This window comes from Notamacropus eugenii, chromosome 5 (genome assembly GCF_028372415.1).
Source record: "Notamacropus eugenii isolate mMacEug1 chromosome 5, mMacEug1.pri_v2, whole genome shotgun sequence".
Taxonomy (NCBI): Eukaryota; Metazoa; Chordata; class Mammalia; order Diprotodontia; family Macropodidae; genus Notamacropus; species Notamacropus eugenii.
Window position 1 is genome coordinate 387010895 of NC_092876.1, and position 11340 is coordinate 387022234.

The window sequence follows — 11340 nt, forward strand, 5'->3', positions numbered from 1 at the left end:
CACAAACACTGAAGGAATTTCTAGAAGGTCTAAAGAGATTTAAAAGGAGGAAAAAAGACTTTAAAAATCAAATAATAGCTATAGAGGAAAAAATTGGAAAAAGAAACAAGACCAATACCAAATTGGCAAAGGATATGAACAGGCAGTTTTCAGAGGAAGAAATTAAAGCTACCTATACTCATATGAAAAAATACACTAAATCACTATTGATTAGAGACATGCAAATCAAAACAACTCTGTGGTACCACATCACACCTATCAGATTGGCTAACATGACAAAAGAGGAAGATGATGAATGTTAGTGAAAATGTGGGAGATTTGGAACACTAATTCATTGTTGGTGGAGCTGTGAACTGATCCAATTATTCTGGAGAGCAATTTGGAACTATGCCCAAAGGGCTACAAAAATGTGCATGACCTTTGATCCAGCAATGTTCCTTCTAAGTCTGTATCCCAAAGATATCATAAAAATGGGAAAATGTTCTACATGTGCAAAAATATTTATAACAGCTTTTTTTGTGGTGGCCAAGAACTAGAAATTGAGGAAATGCCCATCAACTGAGGAGTGGATGAGCAAGTTGTGGTATCTGAATGTAATGGAATACTACTGTGCTATAGAAGTGGTGAAAAGTCAGACTTCAGAAAAACCTGAAAAGTCTGATCTGAACTGATTCTGAGTGAAATGAGCAGAACCAGGAAAATATTATACACAGTAACAGACACAGTATGTGAGAACTGTATCTGATAGACTAAACCTTTCACAGCAATGCAAGGACCTAAAACACTCCAAAAGGACTCTTGAGGCAAATTCCATCCACATCCAGATAAAGAACTATGGAATCAGAATGCAGAATACAACAGACTATTTTCTCTTGTGTTATGTTTATCTTTGGTTTAATTTTTCTCATGGTTTCTCCCATTCATTTTAATTCTTCTATGCAACATGACTACTGTGAAAATGTGTTTAATAAGAATGTATGTGTAGAACCCATATAAGATTACATGCCGTTTCAGAGAGGGAGGGAAGAGGGAGGGGAAGAAAATTTAAGACTTATGGAAGTGATTGCTGAAAACTAAAAACAAATAAATTAGTTAAATTTTGAAAATAAAGCTAATCCCAGAGTTTCTCAAAATATTCAGAACTATAAAAAAAAAAAGAAATGAGACCAATGCAAGAAAATTATGAAAAAATAATTAAGGCAAAAGAACCACAAAATGCTGAAGAAAATAATCCCTCAAAATAATAATGGTTACATGATGAAAAAGATACAAAAATACTGGAAAAGATAATTCCTTAAAATTATAATTGGTCAAATGGAAGCTAGACACCAAGAAACAGTAAAAAAAAAAAAGCTTAAAAAACTGAAAAACATAGAAGAAAATATGAAACGTCATGAGAAAAAGCATAAAAATGGATCAAGTAGAAATAATTTAAAAATTATTGAAAACCTGAAAGCCATTAACAAAAAAAATGAGCTTTGGTATCATATTTCAAGAAATGATAAAGGAAAATTGCCTTGATGTCTTAGAACCAAAAGAGCAAAGTAAAAATTGGAAGCATCCATTGATCATCTCCTGGATGAAATCACAAAATTGAAAACTTCCAGTAGTATCATAGCCAAAATCCAGAGCTACCAAGTCAAGGAGGAAATACTGCAGGCAGCTAGAAAGAAACCATTCAAACACCACTTAGTCACAATCATGATCACACAAGATTAAAAGCTGCCACCTTAAAGGAGCAGAGGGCTTGGAATATGATATTCTGAAAAGCAAAGGAGGTAGGATTACAACCAAGAATAAAACCCCACAAAACTGAGTATAACCCAACAGGAAGGAAAATTGACAATTTCTGAAAGAGAGGACTTCTGAAAGAGAGGACAGAGCTAAATGGAAATTTTGACATTCAAACACAATAATCAAGAGTAGCATAAAAAAGGTTAACATGAGTGAGAAATTTTAAGAGACTAAACAAGCTTAAACTTTATATTCCTATAGGAGGAGATGATGATATAACCCCCAAGGACTTTATCATCATTAGGGTAGTTAGAGAAAGTTTACTTACATAGAATACATAAGTGTGAGTGTAATACGTTGGCATAATCTTAAAAGAAGAATAATATGGTGAGAAATAGGGATGTCTTGAGAGAAGGGAGAGGAAGAATTATCTGATTATCTGATATAAATTATCTGATATAAAAAAGGTGTACAAGGAAAAGTTTTTACAACAGAGGTAAAAGAATGAATTATATAATCAATATTATAATCAATATCATAATCAATAATGTCACTTAAGATAATTATATAAAAGGAATAGGGTACCAAAATTTGTGGGATACATCTAGAGCAGTACTTGTGGCAAATTTTATATTCTAAATGTGTATACTGAAAAATAGAGAAAGAACTAATTGACAGACTAGGAATGCTCTTTAAAAAGTAGAAAAACAACAACTTTAAAAATGACAATTAAACAGCAAAATAGAAATTCTGAAAGTTAAAGGGGGGAATAACATAATTGAAATAAAATACTATTGAAATAATAAATAAAATTAGAAGTTGGTTTTATAGGAGAACATAAATTAAAAATAAGGGCTAATCTGATATTTTAAAAAAGAAAATCAAATTGCCAATATCAAAAATGGGAGGAATGTACAAGCAAAAAAGATGAAATTAAAATAACTATTAGAAATTATTTTGCCCAACTTTATATCAATAAAATTGGTAATCAAAATGAAATAAATGAATATTTACCAAAATGTAAATTATTCAACTTAAGAAGAAATAGAATAAAATAACCCTATTATAGAAATAGAAATTAAACAAGCTATAAATGAACGCCCGACAAAAAAAGGACTGTATGGATTTACAAGTTAATACCAAATGTTTGCAGGATAATTAATTTGAACACTACATAAACTACTTGAAAAAAATAGGCAAAAAAAGAATTCTATCAAATTCTTCTATGACGCAAATATGATTTTGATATCTAAACTAGGGAGCAAAAACAGAGAGATAAAACACCAGACTAATTTCACTAATAAGCATAGGAATAAATGGAACTTTTCTTAAAATGATAATTGGTATCTATCCAAGATTAGGAACAAGCATTATCTGTAGCAGGGATAAAGTAGAAGCCTTCTCAATAAGATCACGAGAGAAGCAAGGATGTCAATAATCAACATATTTAATATTGTACTAGAATTGCAAACTATAGCAACAAGACAAGTTAGATGCCCAAAGGGCTACAAAAATGTGCATACCCTTTGACCCAGCAATATCGCTACTAGGACTGTATCTCCAAGAGATCATAAAAATGGGAAAGGGTCCCACATGTACAAAAATATTTATAGCAGCACTCTATGTAATTGCCAAAAACTGGAAGTCAAGGGGATGTCCATCAATTGGGGAATGGCTGAATAAATTATGGTATATGAATGTAATGGAGTACTATTGTGCCATAAGAAATGATGAACAAGAAGACTTCAGAGAAGCCTGGAAGGACTTATATGACCTGATGCTGAGTGAAAGGAGCAGAACCAGGAGAACTTTGTGCACAGTAACAACCACAGTGTGCAAGAGTTTTTTCTGGTAGACTTGGAATTTTGTAATAACGCAAGAACTTCTTAAAAAAAAAATCCCAATGGTGGTTCTCAAGGCAAAATGCCTTCCACACTCAGAGAAAGAAATATGGAAGTCATTCGCAAAATGTAGCAGATCATGTTTGTGTATGTGTATGTTTTTGTGTATCATGTTTTCATTTGTTATATGATTTCTTTCATTTATTTTAGTCTGACTACATAGCATGATTATAGTGAAAATATACTCAATAGGAAAGTATATGTAGAACCTATACAGAATTGTATGCAGTCGTGGGGAGGGAGGGGGGTAGTGGGGTGTAGGTGTGGGGGGGATAAAATCTCAATTGTATGGCAGTCATTGTTAAACATTAAAAAATAATAAAAAAAGACAAGTTAGAAAAAGGAAGATTAAAAATAGACAATGAGGAAACAAAACTATCACTTTGCTGATGATATAATGTTGTTATTAGAGAATTTGAGGGAATAAACTAAAAACTGGTCAAAATAGTTAAAAGCTTTAACAAGATTGAAGGATATAAAATAAGTCCACCCAAATCATCAGCGTTTCTATATGGTACTAACAAAATCTAATAAGAAAATATAAAAAAGATAAATTTCATTTAAATTAACTGCAGACAATAAGAAATACTTGGAAGTCTACCTGCCAAGGTACTTAGGAACACAATTAAAAAATATTTTTCACAAAAATAAAGAGTGATCTAAATAATTAGAGACTTGATCAGCTAGGTGACCCAGTGGAAAGAGTGGAGTTTCAGGCTTAGAGTCAGAAAGATTCATTTTCCTGAGTTCAAATCTGGCTTCAGACACCTCCCAGCTGTGTGATCCTGGGCAAGTTACTTAATCCTGTTTGCCTTACTTCTTCATCTGTAAAATGAGCTGGAAGAGGAAATGGCAAACCACTCCACTGTCTTTGCCAACAAAACCTTAAATGGGGTCATGAAGTCAGGCACAACTAAAATGACTAAACAACAACAAAAATTATTGGAGAAATATTAATTGCTCATGGGAAGGTCAAGCCAACAGAGTCAAAATGATGATTTTGTCTAAATTAATTTTCTTGTTCAGTGCCACACCAAACCACAAAGAATTGTTTTATATACTTAGAAAAAAATAGAACAATTCATGTGAAGGAGCAAAAGAACAAGAACATCTGATGAATCAAAGAAAAAAAATCAAGTAAGGGAGTCTAGAAGCAGCAGGTCTTAATCTATTTTACAAAGTGGTAATCATCAAAATAATTTGGTACTGGATAAGAAATGGAGTGTTAATCAATGGGAAAAGTTAGTTACATGATATAGAGAAGCAAGTGACTACAATACCTTAATCCTCAAACATCTGAGCTAATTGATCAGGAATCCATTTTTTGATTTAAAAAAAAACTACTGGGTAATCTAGAAAAACTAGACATAGACAAGTATTTGATACTATATGCCAGAATAAGGTGGACTGTGGGTACATGATTTAGACATAAAGAGTGATAAAAGCAAATGGGGTGCATAGGGAAAAATGCCTATCAGATCTATGGATAGAGGAAGGATTGATGACCAGAAAAGAGGCAGAGATAGTCACAAAACGCAAAATGGATCACTTTAATTACATAAAAATTAAAAGATTTTGCATAGACAAAAACAATGCAGTCATATTTTAAAAGAAAAGCAGGAAACTGGAGGGGGGATGTTTACTACAAGTTTCTCTGATGAAGGTCTCATTTCTCAAATATATAAGAAACTTAGATATAATGTAGACAAACAGACACAGACAGACAGATAGATAGATAGATAGATAGATAGATAGATAGATAGATAGATAGATAGATAGAAAGATAGATAGGTATAAATTGATATGCCTCTTCTGCTCTAGGTGCCTCTCCATAAGCCTAGTAAACAAACAGCAAACTTGAGATAAATATCTCCATTATGAGAGGCACATAATGCATTTAAGAGCTAGGGACATCATAGAGTCCCTAGTGCCATCTGCACTGTGGAGGGTGCTCCATGAAGCTAATACAAACCACCAAAGTCATCTCATCTTGTGTTCTGGTATTAACCCCACCAGGATGTCTCCTATCATCGAAGTTATAGGCCATCTGCCTGGTCCCAAAATTTAACCATTCTATATAACCAATCCCTTTCTCCCCCAATACTGCTTACAGCTTTTATAGACTCTCTATAACCTTCATTCTGTTTTCCTTTGAAATGATTATAATTATTGTTGAGATATAATAGCTTGGGGTCCTATGTAGAGGTTTAGCTCAATATATACAAAAACTATTGTAATGGCAAGTAAAATAGGATATTTTGCTATTTTGTTTTAGCATAATCAAGAAGTATAATGCCTCTATTTGAATGTGATTAAGGAGGCTCTTTCCTACCCATTGTCAGGTCTGGAAAGATTTGTAGGAAGATCTATGCCTTTTGTTAATGATGCACTGGTTCTCAAGGGATGTGATGCCCTCTGGCTCTAAAAAGTGTATAAAGACTCAGGCGCATGTTTTATTTGGGGGTTTACTGACTGTAAGTGTTTGTTTGGTCAGATGAGGACTCTGGGAAGCTGCTAAGGAATCTCCCAGCTTTGAAAACCCATATGTCAGTGCTTCTCTCTCTGATAACTATGGTCAGACAGTTGGTATCCAACTGTCTGTTGAATTCGGGTAGAGCAAGCCATGTCTGTCAACTTTTTAATTTCTCTATATTTTCTTTGAAGTTCAGGGTGCTGACTCCCCTGAATTAGGTGAATGACATATGTGCTTGGTTAAAGGAATGATATATGTCCTTGATTAAATCACTTGATTAAAATGATTGTTAATCCCTCAAAACTTGCCTTTCCTTTTATGAATGCAGAGCTAAGAACCTGTGATAGTAGGCCCCCCTGTTGGGGTGCTTACTGTGCTTACTGTGCTTACTGATAGGTGCTTACACCTATCAAAGATGAATTTTGATTATAGACATCCTCCTACTCCTAGTAGTAGGGCCATAATAATTTATTCTTGACCACTTTGCAAGACTCTTAAGACCACTGCTTTCCAACCTCAACCTCACCCTACTTTTGCCTACCCATACACTTAGGAAAGCAGTAACTAACCAGTCAAAGAACACAGTTTGGGAGATTGGTATTCTATGTTCCTTAAGAGAGAAGTCTCCCAAGAAGAGTGAAATGAAGGAAAAATGGCCTCATCTCCCTAGTCCAAATATGCATGCATCTCTTTTATCTTGAAAATCTTTAATCCAAACTTTTTGGTGCCATCTAATGATCATGCAAAACCTTCCTTCCTTTTACTGCCAAATATTAACATTAAACATGTTTTCCACCTACTCCATCTTTAATATCTTCCTCATTCTGCTGATACTGTAATCTCAAAAGTTATCAGTGATTTCTTTGATGCCAGACATAATCTAAAATGGACTTTTTTTGTCTTCATTCTTTTTTATTCCTCTGATGTATTTGAAACTTTTGAGGACTGCTGTCTCTTTGAAACATTTCTGTCTTTAATTGACTGATACTATTTGACTATTCTGTTCCAGCTCTCCTTCTACCTCTTTGGTTATTCCTCTTTTTCCTTCTTGTGTTCCTCTTCTGCCCTCTAAATATGCTTTTTCCAAGATCCTGTTTATAATCTTTTAGAATTATCTATTCCCACAGCTTCAAATTTATCCCCTGTACTGAAGACTCCCAAATATATGTACATATGTATGTATGTATGTGTATATGGATATATTTGTGTGTGTACAATATTATTCTCTTGTCAAGTTCCACTTTCATATCTTTTACTATCTAATGCATATTTTCATTTCTATTTTAATCTTTTGCTGTCACCTCAACTCGTCTAAAATAAAATATGTCATCCTCCCCCTTAAAGTGTCACCCATTTCAATTTCCCTTCCTCTATCAGTTTTGTTCCTGGTAGAATGGTCAAATGAGAACAATTTATTTCAATGGCCATGAAGACAGCTGAAGCAGGTGCAATGGAGCATTTAGAGTTCAGTCATCCACTGCATCCCAGGCCATCACCAGTTGTCTTGATTTTTGTCCTGACATTGGACTTCAATAACTTTGGAAGAGAGTGTGAGGCTGGCAACTTCCTCAATTTAAAGCAATTCATGCCCAAGTCAAGACAGCACCTGTGAGGTCATTGGTCCTCTTCAAAAATGAAAGACAAACAATGCTTTCTAAAAGAGAATATCACTACCAATAGGAGAACAAGCCCAATGTTTGGACTAGCTTTCTAAAGCACATGAATCTTAAGAGAGTTATTTGGACAATGTGCAGCAGTAGGGAAGATACAATTCCTTCAAAAGCCTCATTACATGTCTATGTTTTAAATTTTTAAATATCAAGTTTTTCAGAGGATATGATAGGTGGACAGGTATTTATCTCCCACACATGCACATCCTAAGACTTCGAGGTGGAGATATACAGAGAGCCAGAAAATACAATAAAAGTTATTGTCTTTAGAGGTCAGCTTCCTCACCCCACAACTAAATCTAATCCACTTCAGACAGAGGAGCCTTTTCAACAAATAAGGATTTATTTTTACATGTGAAATGAGAAGGTTGAACTAGACACCTGGTAAGGTTCCTTTCAGCTCCAAATCTATGATTATCCACTACTATACACTGACTCATTATCTCAGTTTTCTAAGAAAAAAGAAAACTTCCCAAAGCAGAAAATCTATTGAAAATTAGCTAGTAATAAATATGCACTTATACACTGTTAATTCTTAGTGATTTAATATTTTAACCTTCAAAAGGATATTTGCATTTTAATAAGAGATTGATAGTGCCCAAAACAAATTTGCTGCTAGTAATGAAATTTAAGCACCATGAAATACATTAAGGGAAATATGTGGAACAAGATCCTGTCTAGTAACCCCCCAAAAAAACATACTATACCCATTCTTCCCCTTGCAAGCCCAGCTTTGGTGGCTTCGAGAGGAAAAAATTGTTCTACTATGAATCTAAAGTTGAATGTCATGAAAATTTATTCAAGATTTAAGTTTCCTAATTTCAATCAATTTGACATTTGTTAAACATTTGTTATTAATATAAACCTATATGCTTTTGACTGCACTATGCTGACTCATTCAAGGCTAGATTCAAATTACACACCTCTCAGAAAGCTTTCTGTACCTAATACAGTTCTTAATAATCTTTTATCTCTTTGAATTCCTAAAAAATGTTGTAGCTTGTCCTATTCAGTATAGAACAGATTAATTTTATGCTGCCTTGTGTTGTATTCTATTTGTTTTCAGGTCTCTATATATTCGCCCCTCTAGGAAGACAGCAAGAACCTTCAGAACAAATGCCATTCTTTCTCTCTTTTGTTCTCTTTCACAACAGCTAACACAATGTTACACATATTGAGAGCATTATACATACTTATTGACTTCACAAATATACTCTACATTGATTAACTGGGAGCAGGAGATCAAGAAGCAAACTGATAAAGAAGAGTGTTAAAGTGACAAGTTTCAGTAATTTGTACAAATAATTTTATAATGAGAAGAAGTAATGTGTCAAAGATGCATTTGCAATGTGAGATTTTGAAGTCTAGAGAAAAATGGACCCTAAAAATAGATTAATGTAAGGAGACAGGGAAGAAGAAACAGAAGGTGTCAGAGGGTTTGTTGGCATAGAAGAACAAGACAAAAAAATATCTAAATATATTTATATAAATATACAGAATCCTAAGAAATGTTCTCTTCTTCATTGTCGATTTGTTTTAAAATTGTACTTATAATATTTCCTCTGTCTTCTTCTCAGTGACAACAACCTGAATTATTGAAGCAATGTGGAAGTGGATAAGCTTTCAGTCAAGGTTGTTTATTCTTCCTAAAGATTAAGAACTAAGATCACTTTTTTGATCTCCATCATCACATCACTTTCTTAGATATCATAAGCACTATACTTCCACAGAGATAAAAGAATAGATATATTGTACTGTATTATAATCTCTCAAATAAGAACTATATATGTATACATATATATATATCATTCAAACTGTTGTGAATTTTTAAAAACTATGTGGTTCTATTAGCATCTATGTACCTATATGTACACTGTGGACATGAAATAACTATTTGATGAAGAAATTCAAGTAGATTATAACTTCCTAAAGAAAAGAAAATTCTTTGATTTCTGTCTTTACGTTATTAGTGACTATTATGGCAAATTCATTTTAGCGGGCATTTAATAAATGTTTATTGGATCAAATCATACTGAAATATGGCTGTAATTCTACTGGTTTCCATTAGTGAGCTTTCCAAGGTGCTAAAATGAACTGTTGTATGCAACTTGTAGCTGTGGGTTTTGCAATAATGTATAAAGGACAAACTGAAAACATAATGGTTCACTGGTAAAAAAATAAAAATTTTATTGAACTGTCTTGCTTAAAACAACAACAAAAACCTCCATCAAAATGTTTTTAAAACTGAAAATTGACATAAATATTACTGAATTTTATAATTTAAGTAATTGGAATAAATAAGTCTTATGAAAAGCCAAGTGTAAAAAGTCAAATGACTCAAATAGAATTTTATATTCTAGCCTTTAAATAGTAAATAATGATAAATCAGATTACAGAATAAAATAATTATAATTTTCAAGAAGTAGGATTTCTTATTTCCACTTTCTGGTTAAATGCATATATTTTTGGTCTACTCCTTGCTGTCTAAAATATTTCTCAAGTATTTTAGCTTAATTTCTTGCCTTAGTGATTAAGGTAGTTTGAATATAATGAAAAAAGAACCAGTCAGGAAATCTGAATTAGAATTCCAGCTCTGTAGTTAATAGCTATGTGACCTTTGAAAGTACTTCTTTGAACCTCAGTTTTATCATCTGTAAAGTGGGTAAACAATCCTAGTACTCCTCCCTCACAAGGATATTTTGAACATTATTGTGGTCTTGCCTTAGATATGCTGCAGTGGCAAGTTGAGTCATGAATATGAATCATTGCCCTGCTAATTCTTAATTTTTGACTACGCACAAGTCACTTAATCTCTCTGAGTCTGTTTTCTCATCTGTAAAAGTGCTACTTATAAAACTTACTTTATGGAATGAGAAATTGTTTTGTACTTCTTAAGCACTACATAAATGAGAAAGGTTGCTACACTTATTTTTCCACCTTCCTACAGGGGCTTTGTGAGAATAGGACTTTGTAAATTGTGGAACACTATAGAAACAAGAGCTAATATAATTCAGTTTCTTTTGAAAATTCTTACAGTACAACACGTCATAATTCAGAACATTATTCCTCAATATGCAGTTCTATAGATACATATGACATTTGTGTGGGAATGTATAATTTATTTAAGCAACCAGAAAGTTTAAATAACCACATTTTTGTTCTACCTTACAGTAATAGTAAATATAATGTTATTACTTACATTTTATATATATATCATGTAATAGATTTATTGTTATTTATATCATTATAAATAAAGGTAAATATATAAATGTAATCCTTTATCACCACAGAATAAACATTAGAAAAAATAAAGTATTATTTTAATATTAAAGATATTTATTTTCTTATATTTCTAATACTTTGGAAATCAGCAACTCCAGGAATACTACTACGATAATAACACAGAACATTCCTTTTAACAACCATTTTACATAAGTGAGAGTTCAAATTTCTTACATACAATCAAATATTCTGGTATGTGATAAAATACAGTACTACATCAGAAGAAGTAATATAAAGACCTGGTTATGATGACAGCTCATGTAGCCAGAACTGTAGCAGC